A 17408-nucleotide genomic window follows, 5' to 3' on the forward strand; every position below is an offset into this window, starting at 1 on the left:
AGTAATTGGTGTAAGGTCACACAGCTAGAACTTGAACTCAGGCCTGGCTAATTCATTTACTCTTTACTGGGATACTGGATTGCAGAGGCCAGGTGGGGGACCACAGTCCAGGGCTTGAAGAAGCAGGCAGAGCCCCTAAAAGAGAGGGAGCATGCATCTTGAACATTTTTTAAGCTGGGAAGAGGCATCACCCTTATTTCTCAATGGAGGTGCTGAAATCTGAGATTTGCCTCAGGTCCCAGTGTGAGTCAGAACTTGGACCAGAAATACCACTTTCTACATTTTCTCTTCTCTTCGTCTACCAACCACTGCTTGTTCCTTCTCCGGGCCTCCTGCAGTCTGGGCTGTGAGGAGAGCCTGAGGGATCCCAGGGCCCCAGCCAGCTGCTGATGAGGCAGATCTCCCGGGGTGAACCAAGGCAAAGGCTCGCTTGCTTACACTCGACAGTCAGCATGTTATCAGTAACTTTCCCAAGCGTGCAGTGAGAGTTAGTGTTTATAAAGGGCTTGGTAAGCCTCTGGTCAAAGGCATCAAATGGCATTAATAGAACCCGTCTCACTCGGGCTTGATGGATACGCGTCCCTCTTGCGCAATAGGCGGACTCCTTGCTCCAGATGAATTGAGCTCATTAATTAGGATTCTGCCTGCAGCTTGTTGTGAAAGATGCTCGGTTATTCCTGTAATTAGGACCCTGAGCCAACCCCCAGACTATCTCACTATAAACATATGGGGGGTGGAGGCTGTCTCCTTGAACCGATTGTGCTCATTGTTGCTAAATTCAAACCATTATCTTGCACAGACAGGCAGCCGAGGCTCGAATAAAATAAGAAGATTGCTGATTTCAACAGTGCTTTCTTAGACAATTGGTGTATGAGCACAATAGTGATAAATACATTGCTTAATAGTGCTTCCCTGTTTCCAGACATGAGCTCAATTCTGGACCCGTAACACCTCTATACATCATTTCCACTCAGCAACTAATAGACATTATAAGCAAAACCAAGCTTCTTTACCCATTTGCCATCGCGAAGCTACTTCCACTGGCCAGAAAAATGGCAGCACCTAAGGCAATCCTTCACTAACTGGTTGCACATTAGAAGCCTCTGGGGAGCTTTAAAAAATCCAGATGCCCAGGCCTCAGCTTCAGGAATTTCTGATGCATCAGAGCAACAATATTTGTGCATCTGCGTGTGTGTGTGTGTGTGTGTGTGTGTGCATGCGGGCATACCTTCTGTATGTCCATCTTCCTTGCTTGCTTTTAATTAATAGACTTCATGTTTTAGAGCAGTTTTAGGTTTACAGAAAAACTGAGCAGAGTCCAGAGAGTCCCCCTATATCCAGGCCCATATGCCATATAGAATATATATATATATATATATATACATATATATATATATATATATATATATATATATATATATTTAATGGCTTGAGTGATTCAAATGTGTAGGCAGCAATCATTATAGCTGGAATTCAACAGCCTTTAAAAAATTAATTTCTGATCAAACCACAGCCCAAACTCTTCCAGGTTTTCTCAGTATTTTTCCCTAACGTAACAGCCCAAGGTTGAGAATGTGACTGGCATTCATTCAAACAAAGATGACTAATCACTGTCGTGGTTGGTGCCTTCAGATTGTGTAACAAATGGCCTTATCAGTTATTACAGGTCTTGGAGGGTTCTCTTCCTTGTTGGATTAAAAGGAGTATAAATAGAGATAATAGAAACCCGGGCAATCTAGAACTCTTTGAAATGGTAGGTGACTTGCAGATCTTAAGGAAATTTAACATATTAGTTCTAAAAAGGAGTTATTTTAATATTTTTAACATTAGTAGTCATGCTGGAAAGATAATTAAGAAGAGTGAAGGCAGCAATCCACTTATAGAGAATAGAGAATACAAAGAAATGTTTTACAATACCCAAAGGGGAGCTACACACTTAACCAAGTCTTTTGAGTCCATAATCGTTCATTCATTCATTTACAAAAAATATTTATTGAGCACTTACTACATAGATTTCAGGTTCTAGAAGATGCTGTGCCTAAACAATTTATCCAACAGCCAGTAGAGCTGCTCTTACAGAGTTCATGTTCCGGTGGCACATGTAAACAATAACATGAGCAGAGCCGCTTCGAAACGGAGTGGGAGTTGCATGTCAGAGGAACTGCCTTACATGTCTTATACCTCACATCTTGGAATGTCAAGCACAGGGCAAAATAACCTTTTGACTGGGCCTACGGGACCTTGTTTCCCAAAGAACTGTTTGTAAAGATAATAAGAAGGCGGTTATTATGACTACTGGACTGATTAGTAAAAACATCGTTTAGAGTTGACATTATTATGTTATGTTATCTGCACCAACAGAAATGCCTTCCTTCTATGGGTGTAATTGTTCCCCTTCCCCTTCTCATAAATGCCCATGGCCTGTGTCTCCTATTTGGAACATTCTTTGGGCTTCTACCTGAATTAATAATCCCCTAATAGCTCTTCTTATTAGTCTCAATAAGTGCTTGTTTGCCTATCACTTTGAAATTCCTTTCTTTTGAGGTCAGTACATATTTGTATGTATACTTTCCATTTATCCAAACACTATTGAAATTGTCCAATTAAAAACAGTTGGATATCTTTTGAAATGTGAAATATTATGTAAAGTCTATACATTATTAATATTGACATCAGTTTGGCCTTCCATTTCACTGACATCAAGATACAACAAAAAAATACTGAAATTCACTATGGAACATTCTTAGTTTGACTTTAGAGGAAGTTAATATGCTTTGATATTGGTGTATTGTAACAATTGGATTGTTGAAGTATAAGTCATTAATCATATAAAGTATAGAAAAGCAATGAATTTAAGTTCATTCATAAGGTTAATAGCTTATGGGCCTATTTAAGTTGATAGGCATTTTTAGAATCTTGTTAGAATTATTTATTGAAGGGCACTGATATGTATAAGTTAGTTTACGCTGCATAATAAACTTCCCTAAAATGAAGTAGCTTAAAACAGCCACCATTTTATTTAGCTCACAATTCTGTGGTCAGCTGGGAGTTCCTTGTGGAATGGCTCAGCTGATCTCTGTCGGGCATTCTCATGTGCCATGGTCAACTGATGAGAAGTCCTCACTCCCAAGTCCGGTGGCTGGCAGACTGGTTGGTCTGGAGTCCTCCAGCTGGGATGGCTCATCTCTTCTCCATGTGGCCTCTCATCCTAGGCTAGTCTGGGATGGCCTGGATAGTAGGCTAGCCTGAACTTCTTCGTGTGGATGTCAGGGTTTCAGATATCAGAAAGAGAGAGCAAGTCCCAAATCTCAACTAGTCTGAGATTGTGCACCACTCAAAGCATCTCACGTGGCTATGCCAAGTCAGTGTGAGAGGGTACTGGTGAAAGGCAGAGAAGGAAATTATTGGGGCCATTTGTGTAAACAATTTATCCCTACTTGCCATTTCTGGGTATAGGTTTTTAGGTGATGAATCTCTTATAAAGTGCTATTTTATACAAGAAATTCCCCCTTTGGTCCTAGGCCCCACATACTACACCTCAGCTCTAATTGTTCCCAGTGAATGCAGCCCAGGGATGATGGCTCCTTGTTGCATCACCACCCTTCGTGCAGTTCTGGGGACTCAGGGTGCACACTTCACCCATCCCTGGACTACACTAACCTCCACTGCTGGGGGGCCATGCTTTCTTATCTTAAAGTGGCCTCATACATTTCATATATACCCTTATCTCCAGGGAACCAAACCCCCACATCTTTAAGAGCAGAGAAAGAAGCTTGTCTTTCTACTACTCATGCTGGCAGGTATCACAAAAGTGATGAGACAGAAATTGATCTGCCTAATTTTGGAGGGTGAGAGGTCTGAAAGAAAGATGGGTACCTAACCAAAAAGTTTATATCTAGGGAAGGTCTATGTAGAAGACCTCTATTGCATACTGCTGTGAATACTATTTCCCAGCACTCAAATCCAAACTATGTTCCTCTTCGTTAGCCCAAAACCATGATTGAATTATTGTCAGAACCATTGGTAGGAGATTGAAGACTCGAAATTCATGGGCTGGGTCAAAAAACGGTTCAGGAAAGAGAGACTATACTACCTCCTGAGCGGACTCAGAATGGAGCTATCCCCTTGGAGATGAGAGGAAGTGTAATTAGTAGGAAAAAGCCAGAGGATCCCTTCTATCATCCACATCTCCTTATTTAGAATTTGGTAAAATTTATTTTTAAAATTTTGTTTTGTCTTGTCTTTGTATATTGAGTTTGAATATAATTGCCATGAGTAATTAATTCACTATCCTTATGCAGGAGGTAGTATAGTCTAGTGGTTAGGAGAACAGCTTTCTCTCAGGTCCTCTTCCACCACTTATTACCTATTACCTGTATAACCTTCAATGAGAAACCGAACCAATAGGTATAAATATAGATATAGATATGGATATGGGCACGCACACGCGCACACACACACACACACACACACACACAGGGTGGGCAAAGTTAGGTTTATAGTTATAATACAAATAAATAATACAATAATTAGTAAATAGTGATATACGAATAAACTCTGTGTTTTGCATACTCACAACTGTAAACCTACTTGATAGATATATGAGAGAGTGAAAGAGATTGATTTGAAGAAAGTAATCCATGCAGCTGTGGCAGCTGGCGAGTATGACATCTGTAGGACAGGCCAGCAGGTGGAAATTCTGACAAAAATTAATGTTTCCCTGTTGAGTCTGAGCCCCACAGGACTGCGAGCCCAGGCAGGATTTTTACATTGTGCTCTTGAGGATAATTTCTTCTTCTTTGGGAGGGGACCTCAGTCTTTGCTCTTAAGGCTTCAACTGATTGGATGAGGCCCACCCAAATTATGGAGAGCAAGCTGCTTTACTCAGTTATTGATTTAGATGTTAATTATATCTAAAAAATACCTTCACAGTAACATCTAGACTAATGTTTGACCGAACACCTGGGCACCATAGCCAAGTCAAGTTGACCCACAAAATTAACTATCATGCCATCCATTAAAGGGAAGAAAAATAGTACATATGTCATAAAATAGTGATTCAACGAAGCATACAGAGTAGAGAGAATGGCTCCTAGCATTAATCTTGGGGGTCATTATTCTTACATGCCCTACAATACAGTAAAGGCTGGTCGTCCATGTATATCGGGGTTCTCTGGTTTGGAGAGCAGAAGGTTCGGTGGATTTATGGCAGGTAGGTTGCTTTACTCTTTATAAAACCAGAGTGGGGCGGTGGGGTTAGTTTTAAATTGTTGTTTGCTTTCAAAAGAAAAAGAATTTTAAAAGAGCTCTGATCCTTTAAGACTGAACTATTGCTTTAGAGATCCATCACCTAGCAACAGGAAGATAATACCTTCTCTCCTCCAACAGGTAAACCTCTGGCTTATCTAATTGAAATTTCAGGCTTCCTGCCACACTCCTGAAAAACTATCACTTTGAAGGGATCAAACTATAGAGGCCAAACAAAGCTAGATTTGAATGTGCTACTTTTCAAATGGCAGGCTAATGAGATTTTCATTGGGAGAAGAGATTTGAAGCTTTACAGCTCATAATTTAAGTAGCTTTGTTCCATTTGCATTCACTGAATATCACAAAAGAAAAAAAAGTGTTTGCAGTAAAATTCCCTTTTTGACTCTTGTCTGGGATCAAAGATAAGTCTTAGAAGCAGAAACAAAGTGTAAATTCATAGAAAATAAAGAATTATCTAGACTGTTCACCAGGTTGGGTTATCTTTTATCCTTCCTTCTGTATGCCCTGACCCTATTCATTACAAGTGCTACTCATTCTACTCCTAACATGACTGCTCACTTCATGCTTTTTCATTCCACTTACACGGTCCTTTTCAAGGTTCTAATTGATCTCCCTAACCAGACTATCCCCAATCTTTTCACACAGTTGGTCTGTTTATTCATTTTTAAGACAGAGCTTTTCCTCATTCTACTTTTCTGCTCTAAAGTTTCAATAGCTACAATTGCTTTTTTCCACAAAGTTCGAACTTCTTTGCCTGGCATTTAAGATCTTCTGTGATCTGACCTCAAATTTTCTTAGTAAACTCATTCCCATTCTTTCTATCCACCAATTCTTGCCAAACCCATTTTTTTTTTGTCCTCTCTTTACATGCCCTGTGTCCTTTTAACTCCACACATTTTTATATTAGAACCTCCTCAAATTCCATCCCCTTGAATTCCAGTAATTTGTCTAGGCCCAGGTCAAATGCCACTTCCTTCAAGAAGCCTTTTTGATCCACCCTCCCATCCCCCCACCAAGTAGATTCTCGCCTTTCAGTTACACCTCTGTGGGAATAACTATCACATTTAGAGAGGTCAACAGGACACAAGGGTCAAGAGCACAACTTTGGAGACAGAGAACTGGCTTTGAGTCCCAGCCCTGCTGCTTCCTAGCTGTGTTACCTTTGGACAAATTACTTATCTTCTCTGAGTCATGGCTCATGTTTGTCTTTTTGAAAAATGAGGTAACCAGTGGCTGGATACGTTAAATCATGGAAAGTGCTTACTGAGCACAGAGCCTGGCATGTAGCTGACAGGAAATATTAACTCCTGTTTTTTAAAAAATCACATTTCAACTTTATTGTCGTCCAAATTGCTTCCATCTCCTTTCTCCACTGTAAAATCCTCAGAGGGTAGCATCTGTAGGAATCCCACCCAGCACCACTACTCACAGTCCTGCATGTATTACTACTTGAAAAAAGAATTGTATAATTCAAAGTCACGTTCAGCATGGACTTTCCTGGGCACCTTATCTAAACCCCAGTCACGCTGTATCGCTTCACTGGGCCTTATATGACTCAACACTAACCATCATCTAAAGTTACAGTCCATGCTTACTGTTTTTGTAATCTGGAACATGTTGTCATGTCTATGTTACCTTATGAAAGGTAATACATAAGGGCCATGAGTGGAGTACACACACTGTGTGCTACAGGAATGAAGAGCCGCTGTGGGAGGGGACTGGGACAGGGCTAAGTGCTACTGAGGAGGTGAGATAAAGGGAGGGGAGGACTTATGCCAGAGATGAGAACACAAATGTGCACAGGGCCAAGCAGAGAGCATGAGTGCGTGAGCCTTGTGCAGGATAGAAGCATTCATTCCACGTACCCAGTCTTCATGGCAGCCATGACTCCTCTGCTGCGTAGGAGGGTGGGACCTGTGCTACTGGACCTTCTGATTTTCAAGAAAAGTTACAACTCCAGATATTCGTAAGAAAGAGCTAGATTTTTTAAATATTGGCAATTCACATAAACACCGTTGTGGGTCAGTTTCTGGCTGAACTGAACCGGTGCTTTGCTACGCTGATGCAGGTCAATGAGGTGGGCAACTTGAGAAAAGTTCTCTCTTCTCTCTCATGGAGCCTCTGCATTTCCAGTGACTCTGGGAGTTGGACTGTATGCAGAATATATTTAACCTTGGCTAAATTGATATTAGATATAGTGCATTGACTGCATAATTCCTTGATTTTGAAGAAGAAATCTCAGCTATCCTCCCTCCTCCCCGCCCCCTTGCACATAATTTCGCTGTGTCAACAGTAATTGTCCTGAGCTGCTCCGTGCTGGTGAGAGCTGCTGATGGGGGATTGGCTGTGATTAATTAAACTATTTGCTGAGAGCAAATGGCAGAGCCCTCAATCATGCTTCAAGCCTCTCCGGCAGCCTCAGGAGGAAGTTGTTGTCCATGATTATAAAACCGCTATTGCATTCCTCCCCATTCACTTTTTATCTATTTTTTTAACTGTGGTAAAATATACATAACATTTAGCATTTTAACCCTTTTATGGCATTTGGTACATTCACAATGCTGTGCACCGCGTCACCACTATCCATTCCCAAATCTTTTTCATCATCCCCAATAGGAACCATGTACCCATTAAACAGCAACTCCCCATTCTTCCCTCCTCCCAGTCCCCAGGGACCCCATCTCTTTGAACTTGCCTCTTCTAGATCCCTCATGTGCATGGAATCATATAGTATCTGTCTTCCTGTGTCTGCCTATGTCATTAAGCATAATGCTTTCAAGGTCCGTGTAGTAGCGAATATTCCATTTTAATTTTGTTCCTTTCCCCGTGTTCCTTCACCCCTTTCCCTACTGTGGTGGTTAATACATACAAAGAGAGTAATGCTTTTAGCATAAAAACCACGTATTATACATCATTCAGAGCTTTGATTCTCTTAAAGAGAAAAGAACCTGATTTGTCCCGATCAACGGTTTTCCAACAGTCTGCACTTGAACCCTGGCACCACCATTAACTTCTTGTATGGCTCTAGGAATGTTATTGAACCTTTCTGGTCTGTAGTTTCTGAAAAAACACACTCACATAAATAAAGAGGATGAAAAGCAGGGAGAAGAGAGAGAGCAAAGGGCAGGGACATGAACCAATAGTCCATTGGATTCTCCTGCTGAGCATCTAAACCAGGTCAGTGGCCAAAATCATGTAGAAAAAAAAGAAACAAGTGCAGTTTTTCTTTAATTATCTCTTACAGTCGTTATAGTCCTTCATTCAGCAGGTGTTTAATGAGCATCCACTGTTAATGGGTGCATTTCATTAATGCATATTTTAAGTTTTCCGAAGCATTTTCACAGGCTTCATTATCTTGCTTGATCCCCAGAGTAACTATGCAAGATCAGAGGAATAAGTTCTATCATCCCCATTTTACAGATGAAGAAAGTGAGGTTCAGAGAGCTGAACTCGTCTTCCCCAAGGTTACACAGATAACAAGCTGAAAAGCCTGAGCTTAGATCCAAATCTTACTCTGGTCCAGATGTACCCTCCACCCTCACCCCATGACATCATAGCTCAAAACAATTTCTCTACTTATGCATCCCCAGGAAATGAAATCTGCTTGGTAATGGGCTATCCATCAGGGAAATGGAAAATTTCAAAGAAAGCCAAAACGTTTAGAAAACTATAGAATTCTTAGTCATTGATCTAGACACAAATGGCCCAGCAAACGGGAAGGAATGCAGCACTATTTCTGGTTTGTTTTCTAAGTAAGCAGCGAATCCACTTATCCCCGCACCCAGCTCGGGCACAGTGAATAACGAGGATTCATGGAATGGCTGACAGGACACCTTCTTCCAGTTGCCGGGGTAGGATCTGTAAAAACTTTGCATTACATGGAAGGCCAAGAGGCATGAGGATCTGTCCTGACCACAGAGGAAAACCAAAAAGCAGTTGGTGACCCAGTTAGGCTTAATTGCTTTTAGGCTCCTCTGCCATCTGTGGGTACCAGGAGGTGAGCTCTGTTCTGCGCATTCATTCACACTAATTTTGTGTGGCGTCTCCATTCGCCTGTGTCCCAAACACGAGGGCCTTCAAAAGGCAAAGTCCTATCTCCCACCTCTTGCTCAGTTGTCATTTACTTGTGCCTCCCAGACCTACAACATTTGCTATGCTCCCTTCAGTGCTCAATCGGGCGGATTCGGCCACTGTAGTTAGTGACCAGGTTTGCGTGCTATTGCTGCACAAAGAGATGAATCCTGCTGTAATAACAATTCCCACTTAAAGAGCACTTTGGGCTGAGTGGCCCATGCAAAGCCACATTGTTTAGATGCTGCTTTTCTAAAATCCCCTACTTTATCCCATCGAACTTTGTGGAAGTGATCAGTGGCTCCAGGTACACCCCCTCAACGACCTGGTAGGAGAATGGCCTTGAGGAAGGTTGTGTTGGCAATTTCCTGAACCCCCGTGAGAGAGGTTGCCAAAACCTCCAGTTTAGACCCAAATGGGAGTCAGCATATTAGCCGGAAAAGGCTGGCTGGAGAAAAGTAGAGAACTGGAGAGACCCTTAGAAATCACCATGAAGAGTGACTTTCAAGTCGACTTCTCCCGGTAGAAGTCCTTTGACCAGACAAATATATGCCAACTAATTGAGATGGCCACAGCCTCCCTCAGCATCCCCCCTTCCTCCACTGGTGGCCCCTGGGCTCCCAGGGAACATTCATCGAAAGTTCTCCTGCAGGCCAACTTCCTCACTTTGTCAGGTAAGAAAATGGACATCCGAAGAGGCGAGGTGACCAGGTCAAAGCAAATGACAGGGAACGTGTGCTGTCCTAACAGGTTTCCTCAGTGGAGGTGGGACTTCAAAGGAGGAACAGGGATGACATTCTGGTTCCTCTTCCATCGTTTCGATGTTAGGGCTTTTCTCCTGAGTGGAGACCTTCAGAACATAGTCAGTTTGATTCCTGAGGTTTGTTCCTCTCTGGTTAGCTCCCTCCTGTTAGTGGAGATTAGCATGTTTCCTTTCCCTTGAATGGAGGTTGAAACTATTAGAGACCTTTCAAGGACATGCAGAATCACCTACCACAAAGCCTTCTCTTTCGTGAATCATAAACTAGACCTCCAGGGGACAAAATCCAGTCCTTTGCAGATGGTTGGGGGGTACCTCTCACTTCTGGGTCCCCCCTGTCCTGCATGGGGCTCCTCTCTATCTGCTCCACCCTCACCAGGGACTTCTCTTGTTGTATATATCAAATAAAAAGGCAAGCAGTGTGAACCTAAATGTCAGGATCCAAGAAAACGGGAAGACCAGCTGCTTAAAGAAGCATTTCTGGAAGGCAAGAGTTCTTTTTGACGAATGTTTTTAGACTGATTGCTCACTATCCATCCATCACCAGTCCTTGTTTGCCTAGCAGGTCATTTATATGTGCCCAGAATCCCTGGGTAATGGGCATGCTGTAAAAATAAATGGAATAAATAAATTAGTGCTTGAAGTTCTCAAATAAATCCAGTTGAATTAGACATACCTAAAGTCACTCAGTCTTGAAGAGCAAAGTGGAGACTAATGAAATAAGAAATGGGCTCTTTGTTTAAAAAAAAAAAAAAAGCAAAAAGAGAGAAGAAAAATCACTCAAAAAGCATAAAAAATTTCAAGAAATAAAGGGAATCGTATTTTCATAGTCATTGCTATTTTTGAGGCATTGTCTTTCAACTGCTTTTTTCTGTAGCCTCAATTCACCTTATATTTCCAGAACCATCCACTGACATTTGAATTCACGTCTTTTCAAAAGTAGAGTCAGTGATGGTTACTAGACAATTACTGTGTATACGCCAAGAAAAGATAAGGTTGCACCTCACACAATTACCCTCAGAAAGACAGAAAGAGGGAAGGAGCCCAGATTTTCACATCTTTACTGTCTTTCCTAATATGAAGTTCATATATTTTGAATAACAAGGTTCTACTTCGGTTAGACACCTGAGCTAGAAGCACAAATACACACAGACACACACACACACACACACACGTATACATGTAGTTACCCTTGGTTGAGACCCCACAATATACCGGGCACTGTTCTAAGCCCTTTCTTTGCATTAACTGCTTTAATCCTCACAACAACCCTATAAACCATGTACTATTATTATCATCCCCATTATAATATGAAGAAACTGCTAATTTTAGATTCTTCTAAAGGCCACCTGATAAAATTGTTTTTTAAAGGGAGAAGAGAAAAAATATTACCTAACATTTAAAATGCATTGAACAATTAAGGTAGAGTATATTTAAAGCAGACATTTGCCATCTACCCCTGTATAAGTTTATGTATTCAAGCTGGCCTAATTCACACTACTCTTTTCTAGATCTTACAACTGGGAAGATGAAGCGTGACCTCATAATTTGGATAATTTTCTACTTGGGGATAGCCAGTGATTCCTGAGCACCCACTGTGTATGGAAGACTGCCTTAGCAACTGTTGGGAAAACCAACAATGTATGTCTGGATCTTTCCTTCAATCCAGTCATGATCAAGACTAACACACACACACACACACACACACACACACACACACTCACACACGCTCCCACTCCCACTTACCAGCCCTTCCTCCTCCCAGAGCTGGGACTAAGGTCAGGTGAGTGAGCCTCTCAGAGAGTGAGCACCTCCTAGGTGCCTCATTTGCCTCACCCTAATCCAGGCCCTGTCACCTCCCTCCTAAACACACACCACCTACCACAATTAAATACAACAAAATAGAGCATGGTCATGTTTTTAAATGAACAGACTATGGAGAGTGTACAACATCTGTGGGTGGTCAAAGTGAGAGGGTCGGTGTAGACTCATCAGTGAATTCTGATTAACAAGTAAAGTTGCCAAGCCAGTGAGCCTGGAGCATGAACATTTTGAGGAAGAGGAAATGACTTCTTGCAGGAAGTCAGCTGAACAGGAAGAGCTCATTAAACTTGGCTTGATGGACAGGCAGGAGAAAGCAAACGATTCCCCACAGCAATAGCAAGAATCTAAGGGCAGACAGTGATGAGATCTGCAAAGAAGAGAGCCCCAACCTCCCAGGTATTCCAAAACTGTCAGTGCCTCCAAAGCCTGATGCTACTGAGTTATCTCAGCAGACAAGGCACTCATTCATTCAGCAAATCTTTAAGGAGCATCAAGCATTCCACTGGGTGCTGGGGGTGCATTGGTGAGTGCAAAGCACAGATAGGTCCCAGCCTCACAGGAACAGATCCCAGGCAGGATCAACAAGATTTCCCCCATCAGGGGTCCCTAGTTTGAAATCTCTTATAGGAAGTGTTTCCTCACTTAACCCCACATTCACTAATTCTGTATCTCTTCAAAATTTACATATGCAGTCTATCTTTTTTTTTTTTTTTTAAGCAAAACCCCATTTGCCAGAATTATATAAACTGAAGTCATCCTGAAATTAATAGAGGTCTCTATAAAACAAAAACCTCAAAATATCTTCCTGGGAAAAAGCTAGGAGAGCTGGGCTGAAGCTTCAGGAGGTACAAACATTTTACTTTGGAATGAATGTTACCCTTCCTGGTGATTGGAGGATGAGGCAGTTCGCATGGGATGAAATTGAGACCATTTCTTGGTTGCCCCACATGAAGCTAGGAAAGAGATGTGCTTTGTCCTAAATGGTGGGGATAGTGAAATGTAATTTAATGGGGAACTTACCTGTGTAGTGGGAACTCATGTTTAAAAATACACAAAACTGATGGAGATTCATAGAAGTACAGATAGTTGAGTATATTTGAAAAATTTTAGAGCTTAAAATCATGGCCTGGCAGGCATGGCTTGGTGGTTGAGCATGTATCTATGAACCAGGAGGTCATGGTTCGAGTCCTGGTCAGGGCACATGCCAGGGTTGCAGGCTCGATCCCCAGTAAGGGGTGTGCAGGGGGCAGCCAATCAATGATTCTCTCTCATCATTGATGTTTCTATCTCTCCCTCTCCCTTCCTCTCTAAAATCAATAAAAATATATTTTTTAAATTTCATAAAAGCATGAATGCTTTTTTGCAGTTTACAGAGTTCAGGCATATCTCCAATTCCATATTTTACTAATTCAGTATTTTACTAAATTTTGTAAATTTAGTAAAATACTGAATTTGTACATAACTCTTATTGCACATATGTGTATGCAAATAGTTGAACTCCTACAATTTAGGGGAGGGACACAGATTCATTGTTAGTACTGCTTTGAAGCCTTGAATAATATTTTTTTTTACACTAAGTCTATATAATGGAAAGTCTCATAGATGAGAGAACACTGAAAAAGTTAGACTTTGTTGCTATAACAAGCTCAAATTGTGTCAGACAGTTTTGATCTGCCACAGAGCATTGCTTGCAATGATCATGGTTTTTAATTGCTCTTGCTTCTTAATAGCAAATTATTTTTAGTTTTCCTCATTATTATCAATTTAGCTTCTTGTGGGTTGTTTTTAACCCCACAGTACGTACTAATGAATAGTTAAGAATTTTTAGGCTATAATTTTCCAAAACTACTCTAGTATGTATGTACTGTGCTCAAGTATGAATCATCCACACCGTTATTACTAAAGCAGATGTATACATATATCCCCCTATAATTTGCTAATGTGAGAACATTTTACTAGCAATGCGTGCAGTGCATGGAATTTTAGCATGCAAATTACTTATAATCTACCATCAAGGTAAATCTAACACAAGTATTAAGTTATTTTACATTTGCATGATATTGTTTTAAAATAAAAAAGCAAACATATGAACTAATGATTTAATCTTATTATACACACTAGAGGCCCAGTGCACGGATTCATGCACTGGTGGAGTCCCTCAGCCTGCCCTGTGGGGATCAGGCTGAAACCAGCTCTCTGACATCCCCTGAGGGGTCCCCGATTGTGAGAGGGTGATTCTCAGGTGACACACCCCAGAATTGGGCTCCCTCCTCTCTGGTTCTGGGTGCATCACCCGAGAACCGTAGCTAACAAGTCACCGCAGTTTAGCAGCTCCTGCATTGAGCGTCTGCCCCCTAGTGGTCATTGTGCATCATAGCTATAGGTTGGAAGGTCAAATGGTCACTTCGGCTTTTATATATATAGACTATAAGCACTTAATGCATTTCCCCCTAGATTTTGATTATCTGTGATAAGTTAAAAATGTGAATCATTACTCAAGGTCAATATTCCCCAAACTGTGTTCTACCAGATGTTAATAGGTGTTCTACAAATACTGGAATTTTCACTCAGATAAGTCGGAAGAAAGCAATATATATTGTGTTTCCCTTTTAGAGGTTTGCAAGGACCTTTAGCATATTGTAATAGTTAATTGTATGTGTCAACTAGGATAAACCATAATACCTAGATATTTGATCAAACACTAGTCTGGATGTTGCTGTGAAGGTATGTTTTACATGAGATTAACATTTAAATCAGTAGACTCTGAATTAAGTAGAGTGTTCTCCATAATGTGCATGGGCCTATTCAAGCAGCTGAAGATCCTGAAGACTGACCTCCTGAGGAAGAAGGAATTCTGCCTGCAGGCTGTCTTGGAATCAAACTGCAACATCGACTCTTCTCTGGGTCTGCAGCCTAGTGGCCTACTTTGAAGATTTTGTTTACCAGCCTCTACAATTATGTGAGCCAATTCTTTAAAATAAATCTCCATGTAAATGATAGACAGACAGCTATATATATATATATACACACACACACACACACATACATACATAGCTATAGATATATACTATGTTATATTTGTATATATGATTAAAAATATATAGAAATACACTCTATATTAGATCTCATGTATACATATATGGGGGAAGAGATTACACACACATATACATCCTATTGGTTCTGTTTCTCTAGAACGAATACTCGTGTTAAAACTCTGAAAAGTTCTGCAATTTAAAACACTATGTGAACTAAGTATTTTCCCAGTTTATTTAACCACAAAACATTTTTCATACAACCCCTACTAATATCTCAAAAATATAGCTTGGGAAATGCTTTTCTCAAGACTTTACCTTAGACAGAGGCTGATGTGTATCCTTTGTCTGCAACATCAGATTCTAAGTCCACCTGATTCAGAAACTAATAAATATTGGAACAAAAGATTCCACGTGCCTTTTTCCCTGCACAGGGCATAGGCAGAGGAAAATAACCCCGTGTTATGCAAGCACAATGAGCTGCAATGTCCATTGTGGAGCCGGTTTCACACGTTGTGATGCCTGATGAAAATATGTTCCGGTGTAACAGACCCCACACTGTGCTTTTGTAAAACGCTCCTTTGTGGATATTCCTGGGGACTGGAGAGTCATACTGAAATGTCATCCACTGCCACGTAACAGGGCACAAGGCAATGCACGAATGGTTGAAGCCCAACAAGAAAGGCCGACTCTGTCTCCTAAAAGGCCTATGCCTCCTTTGTCTCTTATTGTCCCTTCTGAAATGTGTTTCTTCAAAGGGTCCTCACTGGCCCCAATTTACGCTTCGGGTCTTATCCTAGAAGCCAATTCCTCCAGAAAGCCTTTTCTGACTGCACCCCCACCCTGACCCCACCGGGCAGCCCTTTTCCCTGTTAAATGCATTCACACACCATGTGCCTCTCTCTGCACTGGATGCACACATCATTGATTTTGTAATGCCTGTCTCCCCTACAAGATTGTGAGGCCCACAGGAACAGGGGACATTTCCAACTTCCTGTTTGTCTCAGCAGCCCGAGTGCCTGGAGATCAGTGGGAACTCCACATGAAGGACCAAATGATTGAAGGGAACTTCCCCTTCCCTAATTTTCCTCATTAGTCTATATAAATTATCCTTTCTTTGTTGGGAAATCCGAGTACTTTTCTCTGCACTGATCTCTCTCTAACGATCTTCACTCTTTCAACCTATAAAAAAAAAATCTGTGCCAAGAGTCCATGAAATGTTCATATGTGTGTGTGTGTGTGTGTGTGTGTGTATGTGTGTATATATAGTTGCATTCACACACACATACATCTATACATTCATTCACTCTTGCAAATAATAATAAAAATGATTTACCTAGCATAATAGTGTGAAGAGATGGGGAACTCAGGGGCAGTAAGCACGTGGAATAGGAGAGACCGATTCCAATTACAGCTGTTACCATTTTGCGGGTTCAAGTAAAATCGTGCAAAAGTTTTCAAAACTATAAAAAGAAAAGCAGAGGCTCAGTCTAATTCTAGCATCAGTTTCTCCTCTGGTTGCCCAGGTGCCATTTACCCAGCCCTAGTGCTACACTTCAGAGTGTACACTGAAAATGGGTTTCTCTTACATGAATGATCACCGGAAACAAAAGCAGTAAGAAAAATAATCATTGGCAGATAGACAGGCTTTCATTTCAGAACATTTGGCCAAGTATTTGGAGGGGGGTGTGTATGTAAGGATGACATCCAGTGGGCGCCTGGCTCCACTTTCTCTCTGTGCACCTTCCAACATCCCTTCAGGACCTTCAGGTACTCACTTACTTTGCAGGGAGGGGCCAGAATGGCAAAGATCTTGGAGCTGACACAGGCTCACCCTCTCCTTCCAGCCTTACCCCCAGAGGCAGAAAGCTTGTGCCATCCAAATAGTGTCATCTGAAGTTGCCAAGGTGGATTACCCCCAGACAAGATGTACATGCAGGGTTCTTCCATAACTCCCTCTCCTCTTAGCCTACAGAGAAGTCTCCTCCAATCCAGTCCTGGCGTGGAAGACCCAAGACATGGAGAAGCCAATGCATCACTAGCTGATAGGAAACCTCAAGCATGAGCAAGCAGCTCTCTAATAAGAGTATCCCTCCCCACCCTACTGGTTTGGCTCAGTGGATAGAGCATCAGCCTGCAGACTGAAGGGTCCCAGGTTCGATTCTGGTTAAGGGCATGTACCTTGGTTGCAGGCACATCCCCAGTAGGGAGTGTGTAGGAGGCAGCTGATCGATGTTTCTAACTCTATCCCTCGCCCCTCCTCTGTTAAAATATCAATAAAATATATATTTTTTAAAAGTATCCCTCCCCGGTTCCTGTTCCACTCCCCACCTGGTCCCTGTACTTGGGACCAGGGAAATCTATGCCAGAACTTTCATGCCTTCAAAAAAATCTGGGCTCTCTATCCAAAGCTTCATTTTTGGTATAAGAAATGGGTATTGAATCACAGTAAC

General features: G+C 41.6%; 1 non-coding gene across 1 annotated transcript; it reads right to left on the bottom strand.

Moving 5' to 3' along the window:
• Positions 1-13491: 13491 nt before the first annotated feature.
• Positions 13492-13613, bottom strand: LOC139014760 (small nucleolar RNA SNORA28). Its single transcript, XR_011472314.1, has one exon. It is a non-coding gene; the product is annotated as a small nucleolar RNA SNORA28 (small nucleolar RNA).
• Positions 13614-17408: the final 3795 nt, after the last annotated feature.

The sequence above is a fragment of the Myotis yumanensis genome, unplaced genomic scaffold (genome assembly GCF_028538775.1).
Source record: "Myotis yumanensis isolate MYYU_CA2020_CCGP unplaced genomic scaffold, mMyoYum1.0.hap1 SCAF_7, whole genome shotgun sequence".
NCBI lineage: Eukaryota > Metazoa > Chordata > Mammalia > Chiroptera > Vespertilionidae > Myotis > Myotis yumanensis.